The sequence below is a fragment of the Petaurus breviceps genome, unplaced genomic scaffold, assembly GCF_028583685.1.
Source record: "Petaurus breviceps papuanus isolate PSGF00001 unplaced genomic scaffold, PetGlider_PUasm1.0 90591, whole genome shotgun sequence".
NCBI lineage: Eukaryota > Metazoa > Chordata > Mammalia > Diprotodontia > Petauridae > Petaurus > Petaurus breviceps.
The window spans coordinates 3861204-3874810 of record NW_027187280.1 but is presented as its reverse complement, the minus strand read 5'-3'; positions in this window follow the sequence as shown (position 1 = coordinate 3874810).

Below are 13607 nucleotides of genomic sequence, written 5' to 3'. Positions count from 1 at the left end.
CTCTCTCTCTCTCTCTCTCTCTCTCTCTCTCTCTCTCTCTCTCTCTCCCCCTCACACACATACATACGCACAGACGAACACACATGCAGACCCCACATACCATAGGCACATATACCAAGCCCTTCACAAGTGCCTGGAATTTCTGTTAAGGATTCATTCCTTTAAATTTATTGTTTTGTACCCCTTTCCAGATGGAGTCATTGACTGCCTTTAATACTTTTATTTTTTTTAACCAAATGCATTTACTAGATTATCCAAGTTGTGACCTTGGAAAGCAGAAAACAAGGACTTGATTTTCATTTTGTTTAATTTTTTTTTCTGGAAGGGTGGGGGTGAAAGGAGAGAAGTGATAGAACATAGATCTAGGAAGCTATTATCATTCTCTAGACCAGAGATGATTAGGACCTGGGGCTAGGACACTGAAAGTGTGAGTGGAGAAGAGGAGATAAAATTGTTTATAGAAATATTTTGGAGCTAGAGTTAATAGGATTGGGTGACAGATTGCCTATGGCATGTGAGGAAGAAGATGAAGAGATTATTCTGCGGTTATAAGCCTGAGTGATTGAAAGGATAGTGTTCCCCTCAACACAAACCCAAAATCTGGGAGTAGAGAAAGAAGGCTACACTAGGACCACTAATAAGGCTCATTGAGGATTAAAGTTCTGAGGAAGAGTGACAAATGCCTGTGAAAGGGTGGGTTTCCAATATCCCCTCATCCCCAAATGATGACATGGCAGAAGGCCTAGATATCTGGATTGAATCAATAAGTAAAAGATATAAACTGGATTCAAACAAGTCTTTAGTCAATTTGAGAGAAAGAAAGTGCTTTGATCATTGGGTGAAAACTCATGAGCAATTCCAGTTAGGAAATGCCTTATGATTAACTAAAAGAATCAGACTGATCTCTAGGCTTACATTAAGTGGTTTTAGATAAGATGAAAGGAATTTGGGGAGGGTCAAGGAACTAGACTAGTTAGCAAAGGATCATTTCCTATATATACACAAAAATCATGGACCCAGAACTTCTAACTTTTCAGTTCTATATGTATAACAACAACAATAATAGCAGTTACTATTTATAAAGCACCTACTATGTGTCAGGTATGATGTTAAGTGCTTTACAAATATTATTTCATGTAATCCTCATTACAAATTTGAAAGATAGATGCTGTTATTATTGTCATTTTACATTTGAAAAAAATGAGGAAAATAGAGATTAAGTGATTTGTCCAAGGTCACACAACTAGTAATTCCCCAGGGCCATATTTGAATTTTGGTCTTCTTGAAATGTGCTACTGCCTTCCCAAACTACCTCGTATTTGATGACTTTGTATATATTTACATAACTAACTTTACTCTTATGGTATTATAAAGCCAAGCACAAGCAGCCTTCCAGGGGACTGCTGCTGTAAACAGCATTAAGGTTCTCATTATATAGTATAGTGAACTCTATTTATTCAGCAGTAAATTAAAGCAAAATATTCACAGAAACCAAAGTACAGCATTCACAATGTTATAATATAACAACTTATCACTAAAATGGCCATAGTTTTCACCAAAGTGCCACATCATTTTAAAATTTAAAAGATACCATTCAATAGATTCTTAACTCCATCATCCTTAAGGAGCAAGCCTCCTTAAGGGATACAAAATACAAAAGTCAAAGTTATCCACCCCTAGGTCATATTGTCTCAATCAGTCAAAAAGTCTTCTTTCTTCTTAATTGGAGATTACTTTCCAATCATCCTTAACTCAATCATCCTTAAGAGGTACAGGGTATAGAGTACAAAGTTCTCCCACCCCTAGGCCACACCAAATCATGATCTTTTTAGTCAGCACTAAGTACCCAAGGAAAGATCTTTTCATCTTCACTCAGGGGTGGCTCTCAGACTTCATGGTTCCTCTTCCATAGTCCCAGCTCCCCCCTGAATCTACCCATCTGTCACCTGGATTCAAGGGTAGGTAACTCTCAGCTCCTCGTCCAGCTCCTAGTCCAGTTCCCATTCCATATTAAAGCTGACAGTGTCCAGTCCACCTCAAGTCCTTCATAGTTTCTGTTTCTGGGAAGACAAAGCTTAACAGAGCCAAAACAACATTCATCCACATTGCCAACACCATCATCAATTCACTGTCTGCCTGTGAAATCAATACAGACCCACATACAAGGTCTGAGAACTCAACATAATTCATCAGTACAGTCCCAGGACCTCTGAATCCCTCCTCCAGGATTTCTGTAAACAAACAGCAAGAAAATCTTCTTTCAGGGCTTCCAGTAAGGTCCCAGGGCTTCTGTACAAAGTATCACAAACAAAAATTGACACAAACAGAACAAACAAACAAACACCACAAAGTTCCCCTTCTCAATTCTGCTACCACAAGTGCTCTCTTCTCAGTTCTTCCCTTTCCTAGCTTGGACTTCTCCTTGTATATGGTCATTAGCTCCTCCCTGTTCAGCCCCTTCCTGTTGTATCAGCAAGTTCCTCCCACTGTGGGGTTCACAAGTTATATTTCTTTTTTTTTCTTTTTTTTCTTTTTTAAAGCAGTCGGGGATAAGTAACTTGCTCAAGGTTACACGGACAGGTGTTTCTGGGTGGGTGCTAAGTGTCTGAGCCCGGGATTCGATCCCCAGGTTATCCTGACAGTGGAGCTGGTGCTCTTACTCGCTGTGCTACCTGGCCGCCCCACAAGTTCTATTTCTTAACAAAGACTTGATATAATCAGGGCAAGACTCAAAGATACTTGAACTCAAACAAGGTGCTAAATACTTAAGTAGCTGAAATAAGGCCCTAAGTACTTCTTTGCTTGCCATTACAGGTATGCACACCTATGCATGTATATGTGTGTATGTATAACATGTATATGTTCACATATGTGTGTAATCTCTCCTCTTAGAATATAAGATTCTTGCAAATTATCATTGTTTCATTTTTGTATTTGCATCCGCAGCACCGAGCAAGATGTTGGGTTCATAGTAGGTGCTTATTAGTTGTTGATTGACTGTTTTTTATTGTGATAGATACCCCAATCTTGCCTTGTTGTCTGCTTAGACAAGTGACATCTTGTGGGATAATAGGATTTAGAACCAGGAGAGAAAAGATCACTTAAGATGTCTAGCTCTTTCACTTTACAGAGGAAGATACTGAGACCCAGAAAAGAAATGTAACTTGGCCATGGTCACATAAAAATAAGAGGTTCTTCTGACCGCTAAAAAGGCTAAGCAGAAATGGAACGAACTCCAAGGCAAGGAATCATTCTGTATTAGAAGTCATGAATAGAGCACCAACTCTGGAGTTAGGAGGACGGAGTTCAAATCCAACCTCAAACACTTAACACTGACTAGCTGTGTGACCTTGGGCAAGACGCTTAACCCCAATTGCCCTGCCTTACCCCTTCCAAAAAGACACACACACACACACACAATGAAGTCATGATACAAAAAGAGAACAAAGCCAGACATAGTCTGATAATTCATCCCTGATTTTCAGAGTCCAAATACAAAGAATTAAAATAAAACAATAGGTGGAATCCTGTGCCTAATAATTCTCAAAGGGAAGCTGTTCCAGAAGAATGAAATTTCTGAAAACAGAATTACAAGTGATGCCCATGAGGAAGGTTATCTAAATGGGAGTAACAAGGAAATTTCTTGATCAACTTAGATTTTAAAATGACACATATAAAAGAAGTAGCACAGTCTGGATGAATAGGGAGCTAGACTTGGAGTCAGGAAAGACATGGATTTAAATCCTTCCTCAAACACTTACTAGCTACATGACCCTAGGTAGGTCATTTATTTTCTCTGTGCCTCATTTTCCTATTTTTTTAAAAGAAGGGGTTTTATTTGATGGCAACTAGGTGGCACAGTGGGTAGAGCACCAGGCCTGGAGTCAGGAAGACTCATTTCCTTGAATTCAAATCTAGTGTCAGACACTTACTAGTTGTGTGACCCTGGGCAAGTCATTTAACCCTATTTGTGTCAGTTTCCTCATCTGTAAAATGAGCTGGAGAAGGCGATGGCAAACCACTCCAGTATCTCTGGCAAGAATATCTCAAATGGGCTCAGAAAGAGGTGTACACAACTGAACAACAATGATAACAAATGTTCCTTCCAGTTCTAAATCTATGTGACTAAAATAGAAGCAAGGGTCAGCAATAGAGACGCCTTGTAAAAGAGTAACACAGTCATATAAAAATGTTATTGGGAGCATCTGAAGCCACAATGAGCTCAACTTGACCATCAGTACTAAGGGCAACATATAGGTTTTCTTTGTTTTTGTTTTTGCTTAAGTTTTGTTTGCGTAAAGGGGAGAATGAAAGAAGGAACAGAAATTATAACAATCCACATTTATGTAGCATGTTGAGGCTTGCAAAGTGTTTTACAAAATTTACCTCACAGGATACTTAGGTGCTTAGCCTTACTTTAACAGAACAGGAAACTGAAGCAGTTAGGGGTTAAGTGATTTGTTCCAGGTCACAGAGGTGGTGAGTATATGAGGTAGGATTTGAACTAAGGTCTTTCTGCCTCTGTGTCCCTTACCGTATCCACTGTGACATCTACTACTACTACTATTTCAGCCACCACCACCACCACCACTACTACTACTACTACTACTACTACAAGGCTAATGTATGACTTGAGTGAGAAAACAGAAATATCTCTCTCACTTCACTTCTGTTTTCTTTACCAAAGAGGAACATTCTTTGGGTTGGTAAGGACAGAACAAAAATTACTAAGGGGGAGTTAAAACACCATCAGTGAGTATAGAGTAACAGAATACAGAGCTATTCTCAAAGAGTTTAAGGCACTTAGTCTGGCTAAATTATACCCCAAGATATTGGATAAGCTGAACTATATGACTGCTGGGTCATTGTGTGTGTGTGTTTGTCGATATAGAGAACTGCTAAATATAAAGCAGTTGGGTGGCACAATGGATAGAGTGCCAGGCCTGGAGTCAGAAAGAACTGAGTTCAAATTTGGCCTCAAATACTGGTCATTTGACCCTGTTTGCCTCAGTTTCCTCATCTGTATAATGAACTAGAGAAGAAAACAGGAAACGCTTTAGTATCATTGCCAAGAAAATCCCAAAAGGGATAATGAAGAGTCAATCACAACTGAAAAATGAGTAAATGACAACAAAAACAACAAGGTATACAGACAAATGATGTCAAAGATAGGAAGAATAGTCCCATGTATACAAAATATATGTAGCAATATTTTTTGGGTTATCTAAGAACTGGAAATGAAATTGATGCCTATTCACTAGTGAATGGCTAAACAAATTGTCTATTCTGAATGTAATTGAATATTACTGCCCCATAAGGAATTATGACTATGAAGAATTTAGAAAATCATGAAAAGATTTGCATAAACTAATGCTAAGTCAAGTAAACAGAAACATGAAAACAAACTACATGACTCTGAGGATAATAATGAAATGAACCACAAAATGGTAAATGAGTATGATCCTTCCTGAAAGCATTGCTTCTTCTCTTTTGCTCAACTTCCATTCTCTCTTCATTTAGAATTGGGGCTAGGCAGTGGGATAGGGAGAACCGTCATTTCCCTTAACAGTCATGACCCCCAGAAGTTTTGGGATCAGAATATGCTGATGATTTCTATACTGTCCTTCAGGCCCCAATCACAGCCACTTTCTAGCTCATTGTGCAAAAGGAATCACATAGGAAGCATGGCGTGATCCTTTCTGTAGTTAGGATTATTTTTTTGATCCCCTGTAAAATCAGTTGTAGCACATGTGACATCTTCAGTCATATATCACAACATCAAAAGAGCATCTACAGTTAACAGAATAGGAATGATTAACCCATAACCCCAGATAATCACCTTGGCATACTTTAATAGAGAATATATGTCAACAATGTATGCAATAAACATAGCATAACAGAAGGCATAGCTTCAAAGATGACATATATACATGCAGGACATGTTCTAAGCTTGTCTCACAGACATACATGCATATTAGAAAAATATAATCAAGGCAGCTAGGTGGCACAATGGAGAGAGCACTTGGCCAGGAGTCAGGAAGAAATGAGTTCAAATCTGGCTTCCAACATTTACTAGCTGTGGGATACTGGGCAAGTCGCCTAACCTCTGTCTGCCCAATTTTCTCAGATGTAATAATAATATTATATAATAATATAGGATAATAATAGTAGCCACCTCCCAGGAATGTTGTGAGGATCAAAAGATGTTTATAAAGCACTTTGGATAATGCCTGGCACAGAGTAGGCACATTAATAAATGCCTATTCCCTTAATGCCTATTTTCTTAATCATTAAATATGTCTAATAGCAAATCACCAATAAAGCAATAATAAATTACAGAATAACAAAATATAAAAAATAGCCATTTATACACAGATAGGCAAACAAGAAAACTAAATATGGCTACTATGCATATAGTCAATACATTCAGGATCCTAGGACAAACTCAAATAAACATGAATGAGAAAATAAAAGATTTAGGCTCAAAACACACAACAATTCTCCCCTCCATCAATGAGTTTGTGTAAGTACCAAGGCACCTATTACATGAGTAAACAGCATTGCTCTCTAGCTACATGTATAACCATTACTTCAGTTTCCCCTGTAAAATCATTAATTAATTGGATAACTAGCTGAATAAGCTTAGCTCAGCTCTAACCTGTTGACCATTCTGCCTTTAAATCTAAGCTAGGTTGATGTTAAGGGCTGGTCAAAGCCCTCATCAGAAGAATAATCTCATATCCCTAAACCTGACTTTATGGAAGGTTCAGTCTGGTTACCAGCTTTTCTTTGCTCGGTGGAGTGTGTCACAGTGGTGGGGAGCCTGTGGCCTTGAAACCCCATGTGGCCCTCTAGATCCTCAAGTGTGGCCCTTTGACTGAATCCAAACTTCACAGAACAAATCTCCTCAATAAAAGGATTTGTTCTGTAAAACTTGGACTCAGTCAAAAGGTCATACCCGAGGACCTAGAGGACCACATGTGGCCTTGAGGACACAGGTTCTCCACCCCTGGATACTCTAAGAGTAGCAATAACTGAACTGTGCAGAACAGACTTTGTCTCTGAATTTTTATCTCCCTTTATTTGAACTGGATCTTGAATTAAAGTATACAGAGCATTCTTCACTTGAGATGTCTGTTTTGCAGCTACTGTCTGGCTCAGACAGTCTTCACACCACTGGCAGGCAGTGTCTTTTGCTTGGAGTCTGCTGAGGAATGTGTTTGTCAGTCTCTACCACCTTATAAGGGAATCCAAACAACTCACCAAGAGGCACTAAGTGGTCACAGTGAACCATCTTTATGGAGATTCTGTCAATCCTAAGGCTATTTTGTAAGTAGGCAAGCTGCCCAGTCTCTCCACAGCTAGGTGAGGAGTCATTTTTGATCGATCTGCTAATTTGTATGTCTCATGAACACCAAGATTTCTTAGAAAAATTACACAATGAACTAGAATATCATGCTGTCATTCTTTTCAGTCAGCACTCTCTTGAGTTGCTGTGATAATAACTAGGGGGTGTAGGGTTTCTTTTTTTTTTTCCTTTTGGAGGGGTAAGGCAGGGCTATTGGGATTAAGTGACTTGCCCAAGGTTACACAGCTAGTAAGTGTTAAGTGCCTGAGGCTGAATTTGAACTCAGAACCTCCTGACTCCAGGGCTGGTGCTTTATTCACTGCTGCCACCTAACTGCCCCCAACTTCTCTCTTGATTGAAATTTGGGTGGACATAAGTATCTTCAGTCTCTCCACTCCCATAGACTTCAAAATACAAGTCAACAAGAAGGTGTGCCCAAACATCAGCATGAAGGATCTGAAAGGGTACCATCATTCCTGGTGGAGGTATACCTAAGTACTAGGATTTTTATTCTGGTCTGTGCTCCTAACGTGTTTGAAACATTGAGGTTGAAACATTCCAGCTATGGATCCTCTTGAGGGTGGTAGAGTACAGTCCTAGACTCTATGATGCCAGTCAGTGCTCGCATTTCCTTGAGCAGAATTCTCTCCATGTCTCTGACTTGGTCTAAATGGACCCTGGAAGGAAGTCCACACATTGAGAAATACTTCTCCCACAGCATTTTCGCCACTACTGAAACTTTCTGGTTCTTGGTTAGGTATGCTGAGTGAAATGGTCCATTACCACCAATATATGACTTACTAACCTACCTTTTTCCAGAGCCAGGAACTCAATACATATAAATTCCAAAGTTTTACTAGTGCTTATCTTCTCCAAATACATAGCATGAGTTGGCAATGGTTTTCTACATGCACAACAAATATGTCTCAAACTTCTCAGTGACATCTGCAGCCATGTGCAGACAGTAAAAGCTGATCTTTACTAACTCCAGGGCACTCTCTTTACCCACGTGTCCAAAGACATCATGCAAAGCTTTCCTGGTTATAGAGGGATCTGTGCTATTGTAACACCAGTTGCTTCCTGGTACCATGTGTGAGAATAGTCATAGGGCTATCCAGCAGAGGTGTCAAACTTATGGACCATAGGCCACATGCACCCAGCAAACTCCAGAGTGAGATCCTAACCAGATTAAAATGTAATTGAGAAATGCTTGTAAAAAAATTAAAATACACTATGGCATAGATAATGCTAATTTGTGATTTTCTAAATAAATATGCAAACCTTAGGGATTTGTTCCTATTTGAGTTTGACAGCATTGTGTGCAGTACTCCATTTGCTGTTGTTGAGTTGTTTTAGTTCTGTCTGCCTCTTTGTGACCTCATCTCTTGTTTTGCTTTTGTTTTTGGCCAAGGTACTGGAGTGGTTTGCCATTTCCTTCTCCAGGTCATTTTACAGATGAGGAAACTGGGGAAAACAGGGTTAAGTGACTTATCTAGGGTCACACAGCTAGTAAGTATCTGAGACTGTATTTTACTTCAGGTCTTCCTGATTCCAGATTTGAAACTCTATTCACTGAACCACCTTGCTGCCCACAGTACTCCATTACACAGTTACAATTTCTGCTTTTATTTCAACAGTTGGAGACCTTCAACAGACTGGAACACTAGTCCTTTGGATTGACTGCATCATTTCTTCACTTGTATCACTTTTTGGAGTCTCTCATCCACTGACTCCTCTTGCTACCAATTCTCCACCAATAACTGAGGCAGAGAAGGTTAGTTCAAAGAAACAAGATCCATACTCACTGGAGACATGCTAGTATGGAGAAGTACTAATTGGGTGTCAATGCTCATGTTATCATTCCAGTGATGCAATCCATGTGAATTTGTCTAGTCTCTTGGTTTAGATCTGCTCCCCCCCCCTGCATGCCCCTCCTCTTTTCTGCAGCATTTTGGTATGTTCTCATCATCTGAGGGTGGCATCATGGAGCTGACCACACAAGTGTAGCTTGGCTGAATACAGTGCTTTGTTCATTTCTATTTATGCAAAATGGATAAAATCAAATATATTCAAACAACTATTGCATGTTGGCTCCTTATAGACTTAAATAGCTGTTAAGTGGGGAAAGAGGAAGCAAACAAATATTTACTATGTGCCAGACATTGTGCTGAACATTTTATGAAATGTTATTTCATTTAATCCTCACAACAACTCTGAGAAGCAGGTGCTATCATTATATCCATTTTATAGCTTAGGAAACTGAGGCAGACAGAGGTTAAATGATTTCCTCAGAGTCACCCAACCAGTAAGTATCTGAGACTGGACTTGAATTCAGGTCTTCCTGACTCCAGGTCCAGCAGTCTATCCATTGCACCATTAATCTGCCTTGTCTGACCACTCTACAGGCTAGAGTTCAGCAGATATATTTAAGGTGGTTAAAATCATATATCCCATCAGTGGCTTCCACTTGGAGCTAAAAAATGTCCCCAAGCTTTTTGTTTTGTTTTGTTTTCCTACTTTTAGTTTCTGATGGGGTCGACATCTAGGGAGTTGTGATTCAGGATCTCTATATGATCTCCTCCTCCAAGGCAGCAATGCAGACCAAGATGATGAATCCTCCTCCAACTGATCTTGGCTACTTCACACTGGCCACATTTGCAACTTCTCCTGCCTTGGAGCTTGCTTCATGAACTTGGTCCTGCCCAGAAGCATAACAGGTTATCCCATTCTTATCATGGAAACATAACCTACAGGGCCAGAGGCCAGTGCAGTCCTTGGTCAATGTCATCTCGTTTGCTTTATTTCTTTTACTACTTTTTCTTCTCTCCAAAGTTTGTATGACAGTTATATTTTATGTCATTTCTGCCCCTTTTTGTTATACTGATTCCCTGAGCAGCCAAGGCTTGGTGGGCAGATTCACCTTTGGACACTATGGAAAGCAGCTACACTTTCTTCTTTCCTACAACTGTTGAAACAGAAAGAGGATCAGGTTCCAGTTAGATTCCAAAAATAAATTCCCAAGCATTTGATGGATGTTGTATGGCTAGACAACAGATTTTGGCCAGAGATCTTAATGTTTTCTATATACACTACAAACTCAGAATGAGTTGAGTCCAATATGGCAGCCCTCAAAACCAAGACAATCTTGGGCTGGGTTTGGAAAAGTTTTGTGTCCAGTAGAAAGAAAACATTCATCTGGATGCCCTTAGCTTCACTTAGACCACAGCTGGAGTGTTGTGTTCAGTTTGGGAGGGGGGCACATTTTGAGAAGGTCACATTTTAGGAAGCTGTAGACTATTCAGAGAAGGATGTCCAGGATATCAAGGAAACCAAAAGATCACAAGGAGGATTTGTTAAAAGAACTGAGTGTGATTAAAATGGAGAATACTCAGGTAAGATATGATTATTGCCTTATATGATTCAAAGGACTGTTATGTAGAAAAGCAATTTCATTTGTTCTTAGCTCTATAGGAATGGCTCTTTTTAAATTTTTAAATTTATTTTATTTTTAATAAAATAAGCTTTTGGGCATCTAGGTGGTGCAGTGAGTAAAGCGCCGGCCCCAGATTCAGGAGGACCTGAGTTCGGTTCCAGCCTCAGACACTTAACACACACAAAAACACTAGCCATGTAACCTTGGGCAAGTTACTTAACCCCAATTGCCCTCCAAAAGGCAAATAAAATAAAATAAGCTTTTCCACAACATATAATAATAATAATAATAAAGATGATTACACAGGAAACTGCAAATCTATTATGTACAACTTGCTATTCCTTTTAAATATATGATAATCATGCAAATTTCATTTTCTCCCCTTCCCCTTGCCCCACAGGAATGGTTCTTAGATTTTTTTTTTATCTTTCATACACCCCTTTGACAGTCTGGTTATCACCTCTGACATCAAATATAAAATTCTCTGTTGAGCGTTCCAAACCCTTCACAACCTGGTTCCTCTTACCTTTCTACCTTACCTCATTCCTTACTCCGCTACACATACTCTGGGATTCAGTGACACTGACATCCTTTCTGTCCCTCACACAAGATTCTCCTTCTTCCAGTTTGGTGCATTTTCTCTGGCTGTCCTCTGCACCTGGAAGGTTCTCCCTTCTTATCTCTGCTCTGCCTTCCCTGGGGTCTGCCAAGTGCCAGGTAAAAATCCCACCTTCTATAAAAAGGCTTTCCTCATCCCTCTTAATGCTAGTGCTTTCTCTCTGTGATTGTCTTGAATTTACCTTGGATATATCTTATTTGTACATAGTTGTTTGCCTGATTGTTTCTTTTCTCCCCTATTAGACTCTTTGAGAGTTGGTATTGTTTTCTTTTTTTTTTTTCCTTTCTTTGCTTCCCCAGCATTTAGCTCAGTGTGGGCATAAACATAATACTTAGTAGGTACTTAGTACATACATACATAGTAGGCATTTAATAAATGCTTCTGACTTAACTTTGTGAAACTTATTGACCCCTTCTGAGGATAATTTTTATAACAACTGAAGGAAATGATAAATTACAGAATTGAGTGAAACTAAAATATGTAATTTTTTTCCATCTATGTTTATTGACTCCCAGACTCCAGATTAAGAACAGCAGCTCTATAGCGTCCAACTAGGACACTCAGAATGGAAAATGCAAAAAGATACATTTGCATTTAGGATTGATGGCAAGGTTGGGGGGAAGACCAGAAAAACTTCCTTGCAAATAGAACTATCCAGAAATTGATTAGGTTGCCTCTAAAGGTAATGACTTCTTCCCTTTAGGGATCTTTTTATTTTTTGTGCTTTTTGGAGGGGGGAGGGCAGAGCAAGTGGGATTAAGTGACTTGCCCAAGGTCACACGGCTATTAAGTGTTAAGTGTCTGGGGCCATATTTGAACTCAGGTCCTCCTGACTTCAGGGCTGGTGCTGTATTCACTGCGACACCCCCATTAGGGATCTTAAGGAAGAAAAGAAACAATCATTTATTAAGCACCTACAAATCTATTTTGATCCTCAGAACAACTCTCAGGGGCAAATCCTGTTAATATCCCCTCTTTACAGTTGAGAAAATTAAGCCAGACAGATGTTAAATGACTCAGACAGGGTGACATAGTTATTAAGTATTTGAGGTTGAATTTGAACTCAGGGTCTTCTGTTTCTAAGCCCAGAGCTCTAACCACTGTACTCCCTAGCTACAAGCAAAGGTTCCAGCAGTTCTGATGAGGGATGTTGTAGAGGGAATTTCTCTTCAGCTAAAGGCCACTTTAACTGATTTCTGAAATCCTGTCCAATTCAGACTCTATAATCTTGTTTAATATATAGCAAATAACAGAACTGGGATTCATACCTTTGTTTTCTGTTAGGAGAGATTTCTAGAGTCTTCAAGAAGATTCAAAAAAGTCTTGGAGAGACTGACTTCAAATTCATTTTTCTTCCCACTACACCACATTGTCTTGACCCTCCCTATATGGCTTGACTGGAGGATGCCCTTTAGAATGCCAGTCTTGAGTGGAAGAACATAGACCACTGAAATGAATAATCCAGTCCTGCTACCAGGCATGAAATCAGGGTCCCTATTCAAGGAGAACCTCATTTATACCACTCTTCCTAAAAGACAGTACCTCAAACTTAGCCCATACTCAAACCTTTCTTTCGGATTTTATAGCAATTACATAATTCCCCTTATACCCCTTCCCTGACCCCCCCCCCCACACACACACACCTGTCTTTTTAAGGGGATTATGAATAGACCTGTGATGCGGGATAAACTCTGGGTACTAAGTACCAAGTTGAGAAGCCAATACTAGAAGGCTTTTCTAAGTATGCAGCAAATGGATTAAGCCAACTTAAAAGACATTGCATGTAAATGATTGCTCTGAAAACAAATAATTGATATGCTAATTACAAACCTTTCTTATGATTCACTGAAGCATGTCCCCTAAGGAACTCTGTTAGGCAAGACTGATGAATTGAAAAAGTCTGTTAGATGAGTAATAACAGCTCACATTTCTGATGCACTTTAGCTTTTACAATTTCCTTGCCTCATCATAACCTTGCAAAGGCAATAATATTGCATTCTCTATTATCCCCATTCTACAGGTAAAGAAAGAGAAGCTTAGAGAGGTCATATGATTCGCCCAAGTTCTCTGAATCTGTGGAGTCACAATAGTAGCAGAAGTGTAAGGTGAGTTTCTGGGCATGTCTAATTTGTTAATTTGTTTTCTTTGTTCTGCTGGAGGGTTCTATTGCCATGGACAGAGGGGGGAAGAAGGTGCATGGTAGGGGA